Source organism: Camelus dromedarius, chromosome 8 (assembly GCF_036321535.1).
Source record: "Camelus dromedarius isolate mCamDro1 chromosome 8, mCamDro1.pat, whole genome shotgun sequence".
In the NCBI taxonomy this organism is placed as follows: Eukaryota; Metazoa; Chordata; class Mammalia; order Artiodactyla; family Camelidae; genus Camelus; species Camelus dromedarius.
The window spans coordinates 66854346-66877750 of NC_087443.1; positions in this window are offsets into that span (position 1 = coordinate 66854346).

The window sequence follows — 23405 nt, forward strand, 5'->3', positions numbered from 1 at the left end:
GCAGTGTCAAAAGAGAATCCAGGTCTTCTGAGTCCAGCATTCTTTCCGCTAAACCTCACTCCCTCTAGCTGAGAACACGAAGTATCGCGAATCTCCTGGGTACTTGTTTCCTTCTGTGACTGGGCACAGAGATGGAGCCATTTCAAGGCCCCTAGTCCTTAGGGAGATGATCTACCTAAATGCTCTCCGAGGAGAGGACTTGAGGGGAGAGAGAGAGGGGTGATGCTGAGCACAAGGCCTAGAGTCTGACCGGTGGACTCAGGAGCTCCACCACTTCTTAGCTGTTAAGTATGATGTTCAGCAAATTGCTTAACGTCTCTAAGTCTTATTGTTCTTCAGGCTTTTTTTTTTTTTTTTACATAAAATGGGGATGATAATAATACTATTTATCTATGGTTGTGAAGATTAAAAGATAAGATCTACATAAGACACATAGCACAGTGCCTGGTATACAGTAATAACTCAATAAATGCTATCTGCCATTACCATCAACTAACATATTCCAGCTGTGGAATGAGGCTACTGATTGAATTCAGCTGATGAGAGAAACACCAAGGGTCTGGGATCAATCCAACTCTCCCTTCTCATCTCTCCACTCAAGGCACACACATGATTACTTTGGTTTTAAATAAACTTGGATATCCAATTCCAGGCCAGATTTCCCTTAAGTTTTATTCTTAAGGGGTGTTAGGCGACAGCACAACCCTACTGTCCGGGCAGGCCTGGATGGGAATCAAGCAACCAGGCCAGGGTGAGAGAGGTCATGAGGGAGGGTGGGACTGTAGCAGGCTGTCACCTGGAGTGATGGTCAGGAACACAGCCAGAAAGTGAGTTAAAACTATCACACACACACACACACACACACACACACACACACACACACACACACACACAAAGAAGGCAAGGAATTGTCCAAAATTGAGAAGCAGGTGGCAGCTAAGGCCAAGGTGGGGAAAAGACTGTCCATGGTTTCCTAGCCATCACCCTGTCTCCCACCTGCCCTTCACAGCCACACTTCTCAAAATCGTTATCTCCATGTGCTGTCTTTACTTTCTTATTTCTCAGCCACTCCTCAGTCTGGCAGGCATCCCCATTAGTTCATAACATGGTTCTTGATGAAGTCACTAACCAATTCCAAGTCGTTCATATTTCAATGGGCATTTTTTCAGTGCCCACTGCTATGGTCTGAATGCTTATGTTCCCTCAAATTTCATACGTTGAAATCCTAACCCCCAAGGTGTACTAGGAGGTGGGGCCTCTGGGAGGTGATTCGGTCAGGAGGGTAGAGCCCCTGTGACTGGGATGGATCTTCTTATGAAAGCGCCCCCAGAGAGCAAGCCCACCCCTTCTTTCTGCTGCGAGGTTACGTTTTTGCCATCTGGGAGACAGCTCCTCCCCAGACGCTGAATCTGCTGGCACCCTGAACTTGGACTTCCCAGCCTCCAAGACTATTAGAAAACAATTTCTGTTGTTTATAAGCCACCCAGTTTGTGGTATTTTATGATAGAAGCCCAAACAAACTAATACAGCATTTTACTTGACCAGTCAACAGCATTTGGATAACTGCTCCCTTTTTAAAGAACTGTCTCCATTTTCCGTAACATCCTGGTCTCTTGAGTTTCCTGACTTCCAGCCCACTTGTCTTCAGTCTCCTTTGCAAAACTTCCCACCATTACGGTGGTTAAGTATTTGAGCTCCTTATTTCTAGTTCCTCTCCTCCCAGTTGACATTCTCTCCCCAGGTTACCCTCTTGTTTATGGTTTTAATTATATTCTCTATTCCAATGACTCTCAATTTTAAATTTCTGATTCAGAGTTCTCTCCTAAACTGGAGACCCATATATCTGACTGCCTACTTAACACCTTTATTTCAAATTCAAAGGTGATCCAAATTAAAAATGGTCTGAAACGGAACATGATTTTCACTCCCCAAACTGGCCCTCTGCGTGTGCCCCACATCACTGAATGGCACTGCAATTCATCCAGCTGTGCAGACCAGGAAGTAGAAGCCATTCTTTACTCCTCCATACCAATCTATCAGCAATTCCTATTGAATTTATACTCCTATATCTTTCTTATCTAAACATTCATCTCTAGCTCCAATATCAATATTCTAGTCTAAGCCTTTTTGCCTGAACATCTTTAATAGCCTCTTAATTGATTTCCCTAATCCCCTCTTGCCCTCCTTCTAATCCATTCTCCACACTGAGGCCACAGTAATCTTTTCCAAACCATAACTCTGCCTACATAAGATCCCCAGGCTTCCCCCACTAACTGAGCTCTTCCACAGCTCCCTATGCTCTTGGGATAAAACCATGCACATGACCTAGAAGACTCTGCATAACCTTACCCAACTCTGCGGCCTCATATTATGTCACATTTCTCTGTGGTCTCTGCGTTCTGGTCTCAAAAGTGTTCTATGCTGTTCTCTTTGCCTGGGATTTCTGCCCTTCCTCAGCCTTCACCCAGCTTTTATTTGTTCATTCTTTAGTTTCTACAGAAGTTTTTTTTTTACTCTCTCAGGCAGTGTAAGGTGCACCTGCTAAATGATCTCATAGTATCATCACATGCATCTCCTTTAATGCACTTATCCAGTGTAGGTTTGCATATATTTGTATTATTTATAAATTGAGTCCTCCTTTCTTCCAGATATTAGAAGCATATATGCCTGTTTACCATTTTAGGTCCAGTTTCTAGCCCAGGGTTTAAACATAGCAGAGATTTAATAAATATTGTTGACTGAAGGGAAAACAAATAGGATGATGAGCTCCACGACTCTAGAGGACCAGAGCCAAGACAGCCAAAGCTCTCCTTCTGGGGCGCTGGGTGCATGGCGCCCATATTCAACGGGACAGAGTTGGGGAAACCATCTCCAGGAAGAAGTGGATCAAGGTGACAGTACTATCTTTGCTCCCAATGGCCAGAATATCCTTTGATGACACAAACCAGGGAAAATGGCTGAGCATCTAAAGGGGTTAATGGACGAATGGTTAGAAGAGAACGCAGGCAGACAGACAACGCACAGCACAAAAGCCAGAAAACAACACAACACAGCTTCTGGGGACTCTCTTCCCAGAATCCTTTCCGTAATGATTCAGTCTTGTCTCTGTAGGTTTTAACGCGACACCCCCTGCGCTTCTCTCTGACCGCATCGTTGCTGGTTTAAGTATCTCCAGGGTTAGTTCCCTGCAGTATCTGAGTCACTGCGTTTTTGTTTTGGTTTCATTTGGTTTTTGTTTTTGATTCAAATGTCCTCTTTTTCTTAAAAAGGCAGGAGATATCTGAAAATGGCCATGGGGTTCTTTTGTTCTCTCCTCAGCTGGAGGGGCAGACAAAAAACAACAAATTGTCTTGTGATACACAAGTCATGGGACTGCCTTCCAGAACAGTCGTTCCTGGGGAGGGTAGCCTCTCAACTGGAACAGCAACCATTTGCCAAGAACTGAAAGAAAGTCACAGAGAGGAGCGGGAACGTTACGGTGGTTCTCGCACAAACCCCACCTCCACCCCTCTACCTGCTCTGTGACCTTGGGCAGGTGACTTAACTGCTATATGTTTGCAATTTGTCTTTGAAAATGGAGCTGATGATACTGTTCTTACTTTACAGAGTTGTGAGGATGAAGAGAGATTACACATAAAACACTCAAATGTCAGCTTTTAATACTGCAAGACACTATATATAAAATACACATTGGGGAAGGTGTTATTCCTTAATGGGACAGAACGTAATTTTAATACCTTTGAGGGTGATTAAATATTGACAGTTACTGAATACGACTTTTAGTGATTTCATGATTTTCAAGGACAAGATAAAGATCAACATCGTCCCTACCTGATATTTAAAGCCATTCTTCTTTAATCAAAAATATTTATTGCAATGCAATAGGTGGCTGTATACCTGGGAGAGATGGTGTCATAGGGTAAGTATGGCAGCCTTTCCTGCAGAATCCATTTTAGTTCATGGTATATAAGCTGAAACACTTAAACACAAAGAAAAATGCATTGGTTGCAGAGTAGAATGTGAAATTCCATTAAAAAAAAAAAAAGATTAAAGGTTTCAAAGAGATTTCAAAGTGGAGCACCTAAGGGTTGCGTCTCCAGACTTCCAGAGGTACAAGTTCACTCTCCTCCATTATCAAGGATATTTTGTGGGAAAATTTAGTTGTTATTAATTTAAGGAATCAAGATGTTTTAGTTTTTCAAAAATTGCTATTTTCTTTGTGTTTTTGTTTGGATTCTTCCAAAGGAATTGAGAAAAAGCAAGAGGAAAAAAAATAAAGAAAAAAATCAATTACTTTAAATGATCCAAGTAATTAGGGTTCTGTGCAACTTTGCAGCAAATATTGAAAAATGGGTTCCTGGCCCAGGAGCAACTGAAATGAATCCAGCAATTGCAAATAAGAAGCACGGAATCTTCTCTGCTGCTCTGGAGCACTTAGATTCAGGAAATGTGAAGCTGTGCTAGGTGAGAAACACCCGAGACAGAAGGTTCCCATCTACATGAGACACACTTAAGATGGAAAGTGCAAGAGAAGAATGCTGACCAGGGCCAGAAGACCACAATTTACATCACGGCTCTGTGGCCAACAGAGTGTGGGCAGTTTATTTAACCTCTCTCAGTTGCCTCATCTGTAAATTGGGGGAGTTAGATGCAGTGTCTCTGAATCCCAGCAATAGAAAAGACATCAGGGGCCAAACAATCCAATCCTTTCTTGATACAGTGGTTGTGTAGGTCTTTTGCTTGAACATTTTCAGAGACGAGAAGATGTTCCCTATCTCTAAATGTCATCACTGGATGAAGAGCTCAGAGCTGGGAGTCAAAAGATTTGAGTCCAGCCCTCATTAACAAATTGACTATCTATCTAGGTATGGAATCCTTTAGCTTACTGAGTTTCAAGTTCCTGTTTCATAAGGCAAGGAGGGATGGATTAAATCTTAACACAGCATTTGTGAAATTTCAATGAATCAAATCCCTAATATTAAAAAAATAGTCCTTTCTTTCTCCCCCCTGCATCCTCTTTGGTCCTCCTCACCAAACACTGAATCTGTCTGCACCTTGGTCTTGAACTTCTCAGCCTCCAAAACTCTGATCAATAAATGTTTGCTGTTTAAGCCACTTAGTCAATAGTACTTTTTAAAATCAGCCCAGACTGTCTAAGATGTCCCTTTTGCATTTGTTCTGTCCTTCGTGAAATACAAAAAGCCACACCGAAAGGTCAGTCATGGAGAAGTGACTGTGTTCCTTGTTTGCTTGGCGTTTTGTCTTGAGGTCCTCAGGTGGCCACTTCTAAGTTCAGACTGTCAGCTGAATTACACAAACCTCTGGGGCTTGTCAAAATGAGCCATTTAGCGCTCAACATCAAACAAACAATAACAGTATCCTCCCCAAACAGATGGCCTTTCCTGTCAGCATGAAGCCTTCGAGTCTCAGCTGGAAACAAGGAGTGCCAAAAGAAAATACATTTCTACAGGAAAATTAAGCTGCAATCAGTTGGTCCAAGGCTGATTTCAGATACTCTTTCTTTGGTCTTTTATCTACACCTCTTACAGGGTAGGTCATTGGCATCTCATCAGTCAGCCTCATGGCTAGTCCCAGGAATAGAGGAGATGCCGGGAACAGACCTCATGGTTCTCTGGCTAAAGGCAACCTCTGGGTCCTATGCCCTTCAGGGTAGACTCGAAAGATGGATTTCCCTTTGGTAGTTGCCCGGCACGTTCTGGGTTTCTTGGCCTTGGACAGCCAAGGACATCTGGCAATATAATCTGTCTTCTGACTCCCTGCATGAGACTTCCTGGCTGCTTAGCTATTTGCCTCCTCCAGCTCCATCCACCTCCGCCATCTGTCTTTCAAGCTGTGAGTGGACTTAGCCAGGTGGACAGGCACACCCAGTTCTCAAGCTATAGAATTCCCTGTGGAGGGAAATCCTGAGTGAGGCAGAGCCCTGAATCAATAGAGAATGGTTGTTTGAACCCTTTAAGAAAGTACATGCAACCATCTCATTGTTCTCCACCCATCAGTCAGAGACTGAGTCGCCATGAATGTCATTAAAGCTGGGCACGAGGTCAGTATGGATTCTGACCAGGTGCTGAGCAGCTGAGTCCCTCCCAAATGTCCCTCATCAGGAACAGAATTAAGTTCAAGTTAGGGAGAAGACCTGATCTACAGGGAAAAGAAATCAGAAACAGGGCATCAGGGAGGCTAAGGGATCATGACACAGAAAACAATCCAAAAGGAAGGGCTTGGTTGAAAGTACCAAGCACTGCAGGAATGGAGGAAGGCGCCCAGATGAGAGGAGGGAGGTGCTTTGCAAGGGCAGAGCTCCCAGGGTTCCCTACATTCTCTTGGCATTAGGCTCAGAAGTTTGGGAAGAATCCAACTTCAACAGAAGTTAGAGAGGTTCCACGTTACCTTTTTGGCTGGGCTGTCATTGGTAATTTCCCAGATAAAGGAACTCTTGTGAATTGCTAAAGTGGAAGGACAAGGCATTCAGGCTTGCTCTCTCCTAAGCAGCCTTTCCTTTTAACAGGCCCATTGTGGAAACTGTCACCCTCACCCAACAGAACTCATGCAAAGGGTGTCAGAGAGAATCACATCTCTTAGAAGACTGGTGTGTGGATCTTTTCTTTTACCCCAATTTAGATGAGCTGTGTGACCCCAGGCAAGGCAGTTCCCTCCCTTGGACCAACTTTCCTCCCCTGATGTTCAGTGGTTCTTATTCTTTCCTAATTCAAACCTAATTATTGCTGTAGAACCACACATAGTCGGCGGAATGCTGGTCTATCTCTGTCAGAGGAATTTCTCTCTACATTCAAGGAGTGTATTCCTACACGGTCAGTCCTGTGAGGTCAGCTTGCTCCTGAGGAAAAAGCTTCTGACTTCAGAGTGACTCCAGCACCAGAACCCAGGAAAAAATACTGGGGCTGGAGGATACCCAATAAACAAATCTAGCTGCTTGCCAAGGAAACAAAGAGATTTGATTTTATTTTATCTGGCAAGCATCAATAGCACAAAATGCTAAGTGGAGACTCCGAATGAAAACTGTCTCCTTCATTTATGTGAATTTATAATTGTCTATACTAGCAAAGAAAATTCCCAAATAGAATAATTTACCTGCTAACTTGTTAATGACACGAGTCACATGGGTCTTTAACCATTTACCCCCAAAGGCAAGCTTAGGCAAAAAGCAGCTATTTATCCAGGAGAAACATTGGCAATGATTTTTATTATGGTGATTTGGTGTGATAAAACTCTACTGTCTGAGGGTAGCTAGCAGGCAAGGAGCCTTTCAGCAGGGTTACAAAACTAATCTTTACTGGATGTGTCACAAACAAGGGATGAAACATTCATGCAAGAAGCCAAGATCCACTGAGCTATAAGCCACTGTTCCCCCTTCTCAACCTGCTGAGGAAATTCAATACACCCAACCTAGTCAGCAAACAGAGCAGAGTCTAAAATTGATTAAACCTAAGATGTGTTTATTATGCTCCTTGTGCTTAACAGCCAGGGCGTCCTAGGGGAAGAGAAGAAAAAAAAAAAAAAAAAGCTAAACAAAACAAAACGACTTGGTATTCCCAGTAGATATGCTGGTTTCTGCTTCCTGGCCTCTGTGGATTTCAGTGAACCATCATGGGCCAATGATTTTGCACCCAGGGGTCTGGGCTCAGTTGCAAAGGAGGTTGTGGGGCTTCTCTGAACTCAAGGACAAACCCAGCATAGATATGCCTGAGACCTGGCTGAGAGTGAAGGGTCCTACTCCGCAGGGAGAAGCTGACAAACTGTGTGAACTCTTCATTTCTCTAATTAAGACCCAAGCAGTAGATCTGTATCTCTGTGGATTGGTTTAGCCATAGAAAATACACACAAACACACACACACACACACACACACACACACACACACACACACACACACGTAGACACACAGACAAGCCACTTGGACATTTTCAGTTGAATTTAATTAGCAGTTTTAACACATAGAATTAAAGAATTTAATTTAGGAAGTTCATTCGAAAAGTGTTCAATTGTTGCTCAGACACATGTTAACCCTGTGGACGATACTGTTAGCCCTAGGAAACCTTTCTAAAGAGAAAGGTCCTCTCTTTTACAAGCTGGTTCTAACCACGTTCACTGTCTGGACTTACCTACCTTCATGCAATTCCAGCATCCCCCTCTCTTTGCACACACACCTGTCAACCTCTCTCCCCTCTGAACACATGGTTCCCATGCTACTTCTTATCCGGGGAAAACCTTAAGGGCAGCTCTTGCTGTTCTTTCTGCCCTCACACCCACCCACACCCCATAACCCAACCACACCTAATCCAAGATGGCTTTTTAAATGCAATCTATTTTTTTTCATGAAAACACTGAAAATTGTTTTCTCTAGGTGATTCAATCTTAGGTGATTATTTTTACTTTCTTCTTTATACTTTATTTTTGCATTATGTATACTTCTACAATAGCAAATGAAGTTTTTACAACTTGAATGCACTTTCATTTTAGAAGGGAAAACAAAGGCAATACATACACAATAATAAATAATGATCATAATTCTTGTTAAAAAAAACCTGTTCAACAATAAGAATCAGGAGGAGGCACACACCTGGATGTAATTCTGTGTGTTGTTGCCTTTCTGATTACAACGTGGCTTAATGATCAGTAGAAAATAAAACTTTCATACAAATGGGTTTAGAGGCCATCTGAGTCTCAGAAGCAAAAAGAATGAAGAGGGTCCTACTGCCACAGGCATGAACTCAGCATGGCAACTCAGCATAGAAAATGTGCTTCACCCTCTTTCACGGCATTGCTTCTGAAAGCTTCTGCAGGCATGGGATACAGTTCATGTCAAGATTACAGCCATGGCTATTAAGCTGGGTAAATAGACTTTCCGTACTTCCAAAAGCAAGAGCACGATGCTGATCTGCCCAGTCACCCGGGCATGAGTCAATCCTGGGTTAGGTTTCATCTCTGACATCTTACAAACGGATGCTAATCCTCAGTTTGGGATTCAGATGTCCTACGTATAATCTGCCCTGGAGATTTCAGAAGTGCCGGGCTTTAGGAAAGCAGAAGCTGCTTCTCCCCATAGTTTCTAATCTTTCTCTAAAGTACCAGAGAGCAAGCACATGCCTGAGGATTAGTCGTCCTAAATCCCCACCATAACGAAAGGTGGAACCCTGAAACCTGACCAGCTGTTAAAAAGACATGAAAGTATTTCTCAAAAGTGCTTTTTGTTTAGAGTTCTACTCATTTTTAACACACTCATAAAGGTAGAAAGAAAGAGAGAAGGAAAGGAAGGAAGAAAAGGAAAAGACAAGAAGGGCGTGGAAAGAAAATGTATACAGGGTTTCTTTTAAATTGCAACTGACGCTCCCTCAATGAGTTTGCTAAAGCTACCTTATCCTTGGTACATCTTCCCTTCTTATTTAGATTTTATATGCTATTAACTAGTTGCAATGTACAAATTATTCTGAGAGTAAATGTAACCAAGGGAATATCTGAGAACTGAGACTGTTCCTAGCTATGACAGACAGTGCTGGAAGACACGAGAAGGCCAGAATGTGGGCAGCAGAGAAAAAACCCTAAGCCTCACAGGCAGCTTACTTAGAATGAAAACATTTGAGTGCTTGTATTTGTAGCTTCATCATTTTGGCTATGAAATTGAGAAAGAAGAATCACGTAAAAATGCTGTGTATTGCAGAAGGAGTCTAAAAACATATGGGCACGCTAGAGATGCTACTGCAATCTGATGATTCTGCTCCATGGGGTAGTATATTTCAGATTGAAACTGGGAAGTTACTTTTTCAGGAAGAAGACATTAGAACCACATGCGCATTTACTCCAACTCTGCAGCAAACACTGAAATGAGAAGGCAAACTTCCCCTCAGAGGACTCAGTGCTCGTAGCAGAGCAGAGAGAGGCAGAGTCCCCAGCGCCCTGTAAACAGCAGGAGGGGACATTCCCAGGATGACAAGTGGAACATTTTGTCAAGCATGTTGTAGGAAATAAAAACCTCATTAGCAACAGTACTGAAAAAGGCCATACTCACACTTGGCTATGTTCATATGCGTAAACAAGTTAATAAAACGTATCGAACAACAACAGCTTTCCTCCCCCAAATTAAGAAGCTCTTTCTCCTTTGTCACCAAGGTTGATAAATGACACCATATCCAGAAGACTGGGAATAATTCTGATGTCCACCATAATCAGGGTACAAAACAGTTCAACCAGACCAATAGAACACCCTCAGGCTCCCTCTTTGGAGTCACATCCAGCCCACCCTCAAACCATGGCAACCACGAATTGATTCTCCATCACTAAGATTTTTTTCTTTTGGAGAATGTCGCACAAAGGGAATCATATAGCAACTTAACCTTTGGACGCTGGATTCTTTCACGCATCATAATGACCTTGAGATTCATCCAAGTTGTTGTTGTTCATTCCATTTTAGTGCTGAGTAACATTCCACTGTGTGGACGTACGGCAGGATGCTTCTCACATTACCCATTAAAGGACACTTAGGTGATTTACAGTTTTTGCCTATTATGACTATAGCTGATAGACACATTTGTGTACAGGTTTTTGTGTGAACATAACTTTTCCTATCTGAAAGGTGTTACCTAGGAGTGGGATAACTGGGTCTTAGGCTAGGTGTACACTTAGCCTTATAAGACATTACCAAACTGTTTTCCCAAGTAGCTGTACATCCCAAGCAGCAGCCTATGAGAGTGCCAGGTGCTTGTCAGCACTTGTCTGTCTGTCTGTCTGTCTGTCTATCTATATATCATCTAACTTTTAGCCATTACAATAGGAGTACAGTGGCATCACATTATGACTTTAATTTGCATTTCCCTAATGTCTAATGATGTTGATAGTATTTTTAAGTGTTTATTTGCCTTCCATATGTCCTCTCTGGTGACGTCTCTATTCAAAGATTTTACTCATTTTTAATTGGGTCGTTTGTTTTTTTACTGTTAACAGTAGTTTTTAAAAATATATTCTGGATATGAGTCCTTTGTTAGAGATGGGATATTGCTAATATTTTCTCTCAGTCTGTAGCTTATTTTTTAAATTCTCTTCACAGGATCCTTCACAGAGCTTAAGTTTAAAATTTTGATGAAGTTCACTTTATCAATTTTTTCTTTTGTGTATCTTGCTCTTGGTGTCATGTTAAAAGAACTCTCCCTAACCACTGGTCACACGTATTTTTTTCTCTTATGTTTATAATTTTATATTTCACATCTTTATCTATGATTTATTTTGAGTTAAATTTTGCAAAAGGGGTAAGGGGTGAGGTTTAAGTAGATTCTTTTGTTGTTTTTATTTAATATGCATGACTCATTGTTCAGTGCAATATGTTGAAAAGACTATCCCTTCTCCCTATTAAATTGCTTTGCATTTCTGTTAAAAATCAATTGACCGTATCTGTGTGGGTTTATTTCTGGAGCCCTTATTCCATTTAACTAGTTTATGTGTCTACCCCTACATTTGATTACTACAGCTTTATAGTTAAGTCTTTAAAAGAGGTAGTGATATTCCTCCCACTTTATTTTTCCTTTTCAACAGTTTTTAGCTATGCTAGTCCATTTGCCTTTCCATATGGATTTTAAAATCATCTATCAGTAAGATCACAGAAAGGAGGTCTCAGTCCCTGTCCTCTGATAGAAACACTGAATTAACAACCATCCATGGATGACTGAACCTTTATGAGAGCTCTGCCAGGTGAGAGGTTCCAGCACCCCAATGGAGCACAAAATTTGAGAAGAGTTGCATCAAAAAGGGTAAGAAGTATCGTTTCACTTTACCTGCATCACTTGTCCCCCAAGCCAGCCCACTCAGCATCAGGAAAGACTGCTTCAGGCTGTGATTTCTCCTGCAGGATAAAGAGAGAGAGAATTGAGGGTACCGCTTCCCCAGCCTTTCAAGGCACTGCCTGATAGGCCTGCTTCTACCCTCCTTACCCGGAACACTGAGGGAATTGGCACAAATAGATCGTTTGGGGGCAGCAAAGAACAAAAATAAGGGGCAAGGCTCATAGCAAATGGCACAGAGATCTCAGCAACCATCCCAGAGGCCTGGCCAGCTGGCCCATGGACCCTGCCAGCCAGCCCACCCATAGATCCCACCAGCCAGCCAGCCCACACACAAACCCTACCTCCCAGCGACCTGTCTGTGCATGGACCTCACCAGATGGGCTGACTGCAAGCCCCGCCAACTGTCCTGTGTGCACCTCCACACCTGGCATGCCATATGCCCCTACGTATGCCACAAGTGTGGCCCAACAGATGACGTGCAACTGTCAGGAGCCAGCATGGATTTCAGCAATCAGATCAACTATTTGGGATTGGGAAAAGTCACACAATCCTGAGGCTGCTCCTTCAGAAGCAGGGGAGAGTGGTGGAGATTACGCTCAGTGTCCCGGCATCTGGATGCACTGCCTTAGAGAAAAGGGGTGGGCAACTCTCAGTGCTTAGCATGGCTCTGCAGGGTGGGGAGAAAGTGTACAGTCCTAATATGCCTCCTTTAGGAGGGAGGGAGAGAAGTGGAGCCTGTACCCAGTGCCCCAGTATTTCACGGCACTGCCCTCAGGAGATGGACTAAGTGGCTCTCAGCACTCAGGACAGATCTAGGGAATTGAGAGAAGTCACAAAATCCTAAGACTTCCTCCTCAGGGGGAAGCTAGAGGGGTCAAGGGTGTACGTCCATACAAAGGGTTTAAGTTACCCTCAGGTTCTCCAGCTGGGCTGACTGGCAAAGGGCTTCCCTCCAGAACACATTCCATAAAGAATGGAAGAGGAAGCTGCTTCTTGAAATGTAAAGACACTAATACAAGAATCCAAGGAACAAGAGGATCCAGGGAAACAAGACCCTACAAGGGGAATTAAATAATTCTCCAGTAATTGACTCCCAATAAATGGACATCTATGAATTGTCTAAAATAATTCAAAATAAATGTCTTAAGGAGGCTAAGTGAGCTACAAGAGAATACAGGTAGACTCTAAACAAAATCAGAAAAACAATCATGAACAAAATGAGAAGTTTAAAAAGAAATAGAAATTATTAAAAAAAAAAACAAAAAACAAATTCTGGAGCTGATGAATATAATGACTGAACCAAAAATGTTAATAGAAGGCTTCAGCAACAAACTTGATCAAACAGAAGAAGGAATCAGTAGACTTGAAGACAAATCATTTGAAATTATTCAATCAAAGAAATAAAAAGAAAAAAAAAAGAAACATTACGCTGTACACCAGAAATTGACACAACATTGTAAAGTGACTATACTTCAAAAAAAAAATTTAAGTAAAAAAACAAAAAACAAAATCAAGAAGTTAAAAAAAATAAAGAATGAAGAAAGCCTGCAGGGCTTACGGGATATGCCAAAAGAAACAACATATGTTTTATGGGATTATCAGAAGTTGCTGAGAAAGAGAAATGAGCAGAAAGGATATTTAAAGAAATGGCTAAAAACTTCAAAAATCTGGAGAGGGAAATGGACATCCAGATTCATGAAGCCCAAAGGATTCCAGATTTAAAGATGTCTACACAGACACATTATAATTAAATTGTCAAAACTCAAAGACAAAGAGAGAATTTTGAAAGTAGCATGAGAAAAGAATCTTATCACATAAAAAGGAATATCCAGGCCCCAATAAGACTATCAGCAAATTTCTCATTAGAAACCTTGAAGGCCAGCATAGAGTAAGATGATGTGTTCAAACTGCTAAAACAAAGAAAACAAACAAACAAACAAAAAAACCCAAGACCCTGCTAATCAAGAATTGTATGTCCAGCAAACCTGTCCTTCAGAAACAAAGAAGATTAAAAAAATGAAAATAAATAAAATAAAAACTTTCCTAGATAAACAAAAAATACGAGAGTTTGTCACCAGTAGTCCAGCTTTACAAGATATGCTAAAGAAAGCTCTTCAAACTGAAATTTTGAAATTGAAAAAAAAAGATAAACAGTAACACAAAAACATGAACATATAAATGTCACTGGTAAAGGTAAGTATATAGACAAATACAGAAAATGTTATATGACAATAATGGTTATAAATCATTTTTATTTCTAGTATAAAAGTTAAAAGAAAAAAGTATTAAACATAATTACAAGTACAAAAAACTTTTAATGGATACACAATATAAAATGTATAAATTATGAAAGTAATAACATAAAATATGAAGGGAAGGGAGAAGAAAAAGTCTAAATTTTGTATACAATTAAAGTTGTTATCAGCTTAAAATAGATTGTTATAATTACAAGATTTTTCAGTTAAATACTCAGCGTAATCACAAATAAAATACCTAAAGAGGATACACAAAAGAAAAAGAGAAAGAAATCAAAGCATATTAATAACAAAATAATCACCAAATCAAAAAAGGGGAAGAGCAAGAGATAAGAAGAGGACAAAAGAATTACAAAACAAAGAAAATTATTAATAAAATGGTGATTATTAAGTTCTTGTCTATCAATAATTACTTTAAATGTAAGTGTATTAAGTTCCCCAATCAAGAGACATAGAGTAGCTGAATGGATAAAACAATAAAATCCAACTATATGCTGTCTACAAGAGATTCACTCTTTTTTTAAGTATATTAAATAATCCTTAAATTATTTAAGGAAATTAAAGGGGTGAAAAAAAGATACTTCATGCATATGATAACCAAGAGAACAGAGGTGGCTATACTCACATAAGACAAAACTGACTTTAAGTCAAAAACTCTCACAAGAGACAGAGAAGGTCATTATATAATAATACAAGTGTCAATTCAATGGGAGGATATGACAATTTAAATACACAGACAAACATATACACATACATCCAACATCAAAGTACCTAAACATATAAAGCAAATAGTGAGAGATCTGAAGGGAGAAACAGATAGCAATCTAATAATAGTAGGCTTCAATAGAACCCCATTTTCAGTAATGAACAGAGCATTCAGACAGAATGTTAATAAGGAAACAGCAGACCTAAGAAACTTACACAGAACATTCCATCCAAGAGTAGCAGAATACACATTCTTCTCAAGTACACATGGAATGTTTCAACAGGATAGATCACACACTAGGGTCAAAAACCAAATCTTAACATATTTAATACAAATTGAAATCTCCCCAACTCTCTTTTTTCAGACTACAATGGAATGCAACTAGAAATCAATATAAGAAAACAGGAAAATTCATAAATACAATAGAAATTAAACAACATGCAGTTGTTGTTTCTAACAACCATTGGGTCAAAGAAGAAATAAAAAAAGAAAATACCCTGAGACAAAAACAAAAAACAAAAAACACAAGATACAAAAATGTATGGGATGTGGCAAAAGCAGTACTAAGGGAAATTTATACAGACAAACACCTACATTAAAAAAAAAAAAATCTTAAATAAACAACCTGACTACACCTCAAGGAACTAGAAAAAGAAGAACAAACTAAGCCCAAATTTAGCAGAAGAAAGGAAATAATAAAGATTAAAGCAGAAATAAATAAAATAGAAAATGGAAAAAATAAAATAGTGAAACTAAGAGTTGGTTTTATGAAAAGATAAACAAAATTGACAAACCCTTAGACTAACCAGGAAAAAAAAGAGAGAGAGAAGACTCGGATAAATAAAAGTAGAAATAAAAGAACAAACTTTACAACTGGTGCCACAGAAGTAAAACAAAAAATATCCTAAGGGACTATTGTGAACAATTACATAGAATAAAGGGATAAGTTTCTAGAAAGATAAAACATACCAAGACTGAATCAAAAAGAAACAGAATGCGTGAACAAAGCAATTACAAATAGGGAAACTGAGTCAGTAATCATAAATCTCTTAACAAAGAAAAACCCAGGATCAGATGCTTTACAGGTAAAGTCTACCAAACATGCAAAGAAGAATTAATACTAACAATTCTTAAACTCTTCCAAAAAATAGAACAGGGATCACTTCCAAACTCATCGTATGAGGCCAGCATCATCCTGATACCAAAGCCATAGAAAGACATAATAAGAAGAGAGAACTGCAGGCCAATATCGTTGATTAACATAGATGAAACATCCTCAATAAAACTAAATTCAACATTACATTAAAAGGATCATACAGAGCCAAATGAGATTTATCACTGGGATACAAGGATGTTTCAACATAGAAAAGTCAATCAATGTAACATTAACACAATGAAGGATAAAAATCATATATCACTTTAAAAATGCAGATAAAAGCATTTGACAAAGTTCAACATCCATTTATGGTAAAAAAAAAAAAAAAAAGGTATAGAAGGAAATTTTCTCAACAGAAAAACACCATACATGAAAACCCCACAGCTAACTTCATACTCAGTGACAAAAAACAGAGAGGAAAGCTTTTCCTCTATGATCCACAACAAAAGAAGGACGCCCACTTCCACCACTTCTATTTAACAGTTTTGGAAATCAGAGCCAGAGAATTAGACAATAAGAAAAGAAATAAAAGGCATCCAAACCAAAAAGAGAGAAATGAAGTTGTCTCTGTTTGTATGTAGAAATGCCTAAAGAAGCCCTTAAAATTGTTAGACTGACTTTAATAAAGTTGCAGGCTGCAAATCAACCTACAAAAATCAGCTGCATTTCTATATACCAACAGTGAGCTATCTGAAAAGGATATCAAGAAAATCACCTATTACAACCACGTCAAAAAGAATAAAATACTTAGGAATAAACTTAACTAAGGCTGTAAAAGACTTGGACACTGAAAAACCTTAAAATATCAATTAAAGAAATTTTTGGTATCTTGTTCATTTCCGCACACAGAGCTCCTAACACATGTCCGGCATATAGTAATTACTCAATAAAAGTTTGGCAAATAACATGAGTGAATGGGAATAAAAATGATCGAATAAGTAAGCATCATATTATAAACTAAGTGAGACGAAAGTAGCAGAAGAGGGACTGCTGAGAGCAGACCACGAAGCATCATCGATATGCCAAAGAGCAATGCCTCTTCCATGTGCCATGATCACAAGGGAAAACAAACTTGAAGTGTATAGCAAAACTCCTTTTCATGACAGTTGTAGTTGCTGCATATATAACTCTTGAAAATGGAGTGAAGAAATGTTACAAATATGCTTCTCTGACTTCCTCTCTATCCACAATTATGTGAACTTCCAGACAACATGAAGCCCTTTTAATTCATTCTGGCTGTTTCCACAGTAGTGAATTGCTACCACGTAGTGGCCACTATTGTGTCTTCTCTCCTGAGAGCATGCCTCTTAATGCTTCTAATACCCTGATGCTGGAATACATATACAAGTTGGACCAGCTTACTCTTTAACGACCGTCCATTCCTGACTCGTATGTGTCCAAAGACCCTCTTGAGAGCTCTGTAACTTTCCCAATGAAAAGAAGTTGACACATTTTCTGAGCTAGGCAGTAGGCTTCATTCACCAACTCCTCTGCCTAAGACTGCTTAGGAAGAAACAGCACTTGTGACTAAGGAAGCTTCAGCAAACTCCTGGAAAGTTCTTTTATTGCAGTCAATTGTGTTTGCTTCCTTGTCACTCTCTGGCAGAAAAAAACAAAGACAGTAATGTTATTATCCCCAAAGGACCTGCTCAGATCTTCCCCACAAATGAAGTAATGGATTCTCTGCACTATTATTTAAAGACAAAGGGAAGAAAGTTCCTTGTAGGAAGATGCAAAGGGAAATGGTAGAGACATGACTACATTCTGAAACAGTGGAAATTAAACGCAAATGCTGGGGGACATAGAATTAAATAAAGCAAAAAACATCGAAATTAGTAAGATCCTTTGGTTGAACTTTTGATAGTCATTGTTGAGAGAATGACCTGCATCTAGTTGGGAAGGTAGACATGCCTGCTTTCTGCATATTTCTGTGTATGTTTTCAGTGGTAGACATCTGGATTGGCTAAAATTTTGCAATTTATGCTGGGCTGTGTGGTCTTGATGGCTGGGGAAGACCTGGTCCAAAGAAAAAAGAATTTTAAACCTGAGCTAGAATATACAGTAAACAAGCCTGGAAATGTCTGCTTGGCTCATGGCAATCCCTCCTTTTCTGAAAACTGCTTGAATGCACAGGGAAGGCATCGCGGCCATGTCTGTATGGGAGTGGCCTTATGATAGCACAGTGATTCAGAGCACAGGGCCTGTAATCAGACTCCTTGAGTTTAAAACCTGGCTCTTCCTACTTGCTCTGACCCTGGCAAGCGTCTCATCTGTCTATATCTTACTTTCTCCAATGTAAAATGGGGATTGTGGTGGGAACTACTTTGGAGTTACTCTGAAGATTAGATGGGATTCATGCCCAAAGCACTCAGAGCACTACCTGGCCCCTGGTGGGCACACCCTACATGTATTATAACCCCCTGCTACAGAGACGGATCCAGGGGCAGACAGCTCACCCAAGGCAGCCCAGTCCACGTCTTTTTACTCAGAACTGTAAACCAGAAACAACACAGGAGTCATCGAACTCTGAGTCACATTCATTGTCGTTTGAGAGAAGGTCCTTGAACTTTAGCTCCTGAGTTCCTAGTCTTTCCAGTCTTGCCTGTTCATCTCCTGTTTTCGGTGAAATGATTCAGTACATGTCCAAGAAAAGGAAGCAGAGCTGAAAAAGTGTAGCGTGTCTCAAAAATGGAGGACACTGCTGCTCTAGCTGGTGACCTGAGAAAAGATGATCGAACAAGGGCAGAAAATAAGATGAATCCAGGTACAGAAAGATTAGGACACCTCGTGAGGCTTTTACAAGGTGTACTAGGTCAGTTTCCATCCCTGGACCACCATGCTAAGTTGGTTGGACTCTGCAAGAGTAACTTGTACTCCTTCTGTGCACTTACTACACCTTACATATTTGCAAGATACTGGTTAATGCTTGACTGTCCCACTATCCTGTAAGGTGCTGAGAGCAGAAAACACCTGACCTGCTCATTGCTGTATTTCAAGCACTGGACACAGTGCCTGAAACAAAGCCAAGACTCAAAAGAGATTTGTCGAATGAATACTTGAGTGAGCAAATGAATGTCCAGTGCAACACTTCCCCATAACTATTCTGGTTTTCAGGCAGAATGTATTGTTCCCTCATCCACGCTCCCAGAACGCTCTGCAGATACATTAATTGTTCTTGCCATATTAAATTTCAGTTCATAGCTCTCAAACTAAGTTGTGAGCTCTTGGATGAAGGGCTTATGGTTTTTGAACAAACTTCTCATTTTACTCTTACTAACACTGCCTGGTACATTGCAGGTACTTAAATCAGATTTGTTAAAATGAAAGAAAATTAAATTCCCTCCCACAAGGCCAAAACAAAAAGCTGAGACAAATCCATGATTTGTTCTACCAAAAAAAAATTCACTGGCTGTTTTCCTGAACGATACACTTGAGTTAGTCAAGAGGATCCACTTGCTGCAATCTTACAATGGACTTACATCAGCTGTTCAATACTTCAAAGAACCTTGAAGTCTATCACTTCCTTGGGTACCAGCCAAAGTCCTTAGCTGGATGGATATTATTAGGCCCATTTCACATGAGAACTGAGCAGCATGGAGATAAAATTTGCCTGAAATCAACATTTAGGAAAGAGTGAGCTAGGGCGTCACCCATGTCTGCAGAGTCCTTCTGAGTCAAGGACTCTTACGCCAAAATCAGGGATCTCCAACAGTGCGGTTGTTAACTTTTAGGGAGGAGCATCTCCTAATTTCTTTGAAGACTCAAAATTCCTGAGTGGGTGAATGCAAAGGGGCAGGAGCACAGGAAAAGATGACAGAGATGTCCCTGGAAGGGAAGAGAGGAGTGAGAAGAGCTGAGGACAGGGGTTTGGAGAGAAAGTCTCTGAGGCTGGGGCACGGAGCAACTGAGAAGGGCAGAAAAGGGGCTGTCTCCGTTCCCCGACACAGCCCTGTGAGCCTTAGGAGGAGGAAGCAGGGGCCCCCGATGAGAATGAGGGGCCTTGGTGGTGGCTTGTGATTCAGAGAACACAGGCAGCTAAGATGTTGAGACTATCTGATCAGCTTTTTCCCAATTTAGTTCCTCAAGGACATGCCTTCTGTTATAATAACATCGATGATGGGATACCAGTGGGCCTCACGAGACATAATGCATGCTTAGATTGAGGCAGACATCAAAAAACAATCTTGCAAATGAATCGCTGCAAGGAATTATGGAAATCATCTTTGGTATATGTGCGAATTTAAAATTTTATGATTAAGCAAGAAGTGACAAATGGAGCAAATCATCTGCTTTTCATGTTATTAAAAACACAAAGAGAAGCATCTTACAAATACATTCTGAAATTCTAAATCAAGAGACATGATAGAGAGCACTGATCGCCCAACAGATGATATCCATCACCTCGGCGGTTCTTTAAACCAGCCTGAGCATCACGAGCTGATGAACCCACAGCCCCTCCTCCCTCAGGGATCACACTCAGCCCCCTTGGTTTGCTTTTCTTTTCCTTCATAGCACATAAGACAGATTGTTACAGACGAGGAATAGGTTTATGGTTTTTTTTTTTAAGATTCTTTTTCTTAGAAATTCACTTTAAGAAAATTTTTCTTAGACATGAACTTTAAAAATAAAATTAGAAAACCTATTGTAATGTATGTATGCATATGTATGTACATATGTATGTATGTATGTGTACAAACACATAGACACATCCATACGCTAACACCTCCTATGTTTCTGGAACCCAATCTGATTTCCAGCCTAGAAATCCCCCTCTGTAGAGCACTGACACTTACACCACGTTCTAACTCCAGTCCTCGCAGTAGGTACTGGTGTGCTGGTGACTGACCACTGGGCCCCCTCACCTGACCTGCTGCCGTGGGGAAAGATGTGCTGTGAAGCTCCCAGCTGGGGCACCCTGTCCTGACAGACCAGGGCCCTGATGATGGCCTGTACAGGGGTGGCCCTTGGGTCAGACAGGAAGCAGATGGCCTATTCCAAAAGAGTTTATCAAACTGAATTTTATGAAGGGACTATTTCCTGAGGGTCTATGTCCAACAAGGGAGGGTGAGGCTCTCAGAAACTGGAAGGAGTGGGAAGTGTGAAGGGGAGGGAATGGAGTTTTTGGAGCCCAGTGAAAACTCAACCCGTAGAAAGGGGGCCCCAACAGGAGCTGTTGTCAAAGGAACACAGTCATTATCAAAACCTCAGGCAGGAAGCAGCAGGAACAGGAATAAACACCCCAGCCTCTCTAGGATGTCCAGATAAAATAGAGGATGCACACAATTTAATACGAATTTCAGATAAACAACTAATAATTCTGTAGTATAAGTATGCCCCAAATTCTTCATGGGATATACTTACATTACAAAATATTGCGTGGCACCTAGAATTTAAACTTTACTGGGACCCTGAATTTTTACCCCTGCTTTATTGATATAGAATTGTCAAATAAAATTATATATATTTAAAATGTTCAGTGTGGTGATCTGATACATGTATGTATTGTGAAATGATTACCACAATCAGGTTAATTAACACATCCATCGCCTCCTATACTTCCCTGTTCTTTATGTGCGTGATGAGAATGCTTAAGATCTACTCTCAGTAAATTTGAAGCATATAATACATTATTATTATATATTATATACGTAATCTATATTATAATGGAATATTCTTCAACCATGAGAAAGAAGGAAGTCCTGCCATTTGCTACAACATGAATGAACCTGAAGAAATTATTTTAAGTGGAACAAGCCAGACAGAAAAACACAAATAGTGTATGATCTCACTGTTACGTGAAATTGAAACAAAAAAAACCCTGAACTTACAGAAACAGAGCAGAATGGTGATTACCAGGGCCTGGTCGGGGGGTGGGGGGTGGGGTGGGAGATGCTGGGATCCTGTATTTTTATTTGCAAAATCTGGCAAACCAAAACCTCTGTCCTCTCACTGCCCACCCCCCAACCCCTGCCCCAGTCTCTGGCCAGGGCCTTCTATTGTCCAGACTCAGCTAGAAGCCAAAGGACAAGAGAATCCTTGCAGTGCAGTCATCAGAGGTCAGCCCTGCCTGGGCCCCAGGAGGAAGCAGAGAAGGAAGACAAGATGTGGGGACGGTGGGGAGAATGGCCACAGCTCCTGCCATTCTAAACTCATCCTTTATGGCTGAGTGGTTTTTTTCCTGGACAAAGCAAGTATGTGAACCATACTTCTTGGCTTTGTGTGGCAAACCATTCTTTCTTCAATCTATATCAGAGGTTTTCAATCTTTTATTCTAAACAAAATATTCCATAGAAGCTCATCACACAAAACCCATGGAAAGTGGACAGCTAAGGTCGGAGCACAGGTGATAAGCCTGAAGTCCTGCCTGCCTTCCCCTCTTCACCCCCGCCCACCCACACACAATCACAGCCATCTACAGGTACCAGAGGCACACCTGTGGAGCCCTAGGACTGACTGAAGCGGGTCTGGGAACCCCTGCGATAAAGCTGCAAAAAGCAAATACAGTGTGCTATCTTTGGTGTAAGGAAAAAAACAAGAAAAGTATGTATCTTATTTTGCAAAAAGAATCTTAGGGAAAATATATCAGAAACTGCTGAAAGCTGTCACCTCTACGGGACAGGTGGGGAAGGGATGAGGAAGACAGAGGTAGGGGCAGGAATTCTCCAAGGATACCTTTGTGTAGCTGTGATTTTGAAATGAGTGAGATCAAAGGGGATGAAAAAAAGCAAACCTGAAAACTGAGGACAAACAGAAACAGATGAAACTGTATTAAATCAATGGCATAGAAAAAAACGCAAGTAATTAAGCATCAATTAACAGTGTTCTTGACATTGATGAGAGAAGATATTATGTAAATAGTTCGAGTTTTGATTTGTATATGTTTTTGATTGATTAAAAGGCTTTCTTTCAAAAATCAAGAAATATAAATAAATCAATGGCATAGCACATAGAAAAAGTTAATTCAAGTAGCTTCTACACAATTTAAAAATTCAGAGGGATATAATCTGTAACAAAAAGAACTAAAAATGAGGGGGTTTGTGGTTACAGGAAGGTTATCTCGACCATGGTGATGGTTATAGGAATCTACACCTGTGATAAAACTGCACAGTTATACACACACACAAACATATACAAAGGAATGCATGCAAAACTGGTAAAAATCTGAATCAGCTCTGTGGATTGCACTGATGTAAATCTCTGGTCTTGATATCATACTATAAGTGGGGTAAATACAGTGAAGGGTACACAGGACCTCTATACATTTTTTGAACTTCCTATGAATCTATAATTTGTTTAAAAAATTGAAAAGGACTGCAAAGGATGCTGGAACTTTATATAGTAGGTTTATTTTGAGTATTAACATGGACATAGTAATCCTGAAACTCTTTTGACATAGAAAGTAGCATAAGATAAATATATTAATGTCCTTAGTACTAAGATGTTTACTATAAAAGAAATGTGCATACAAAATACAAGATA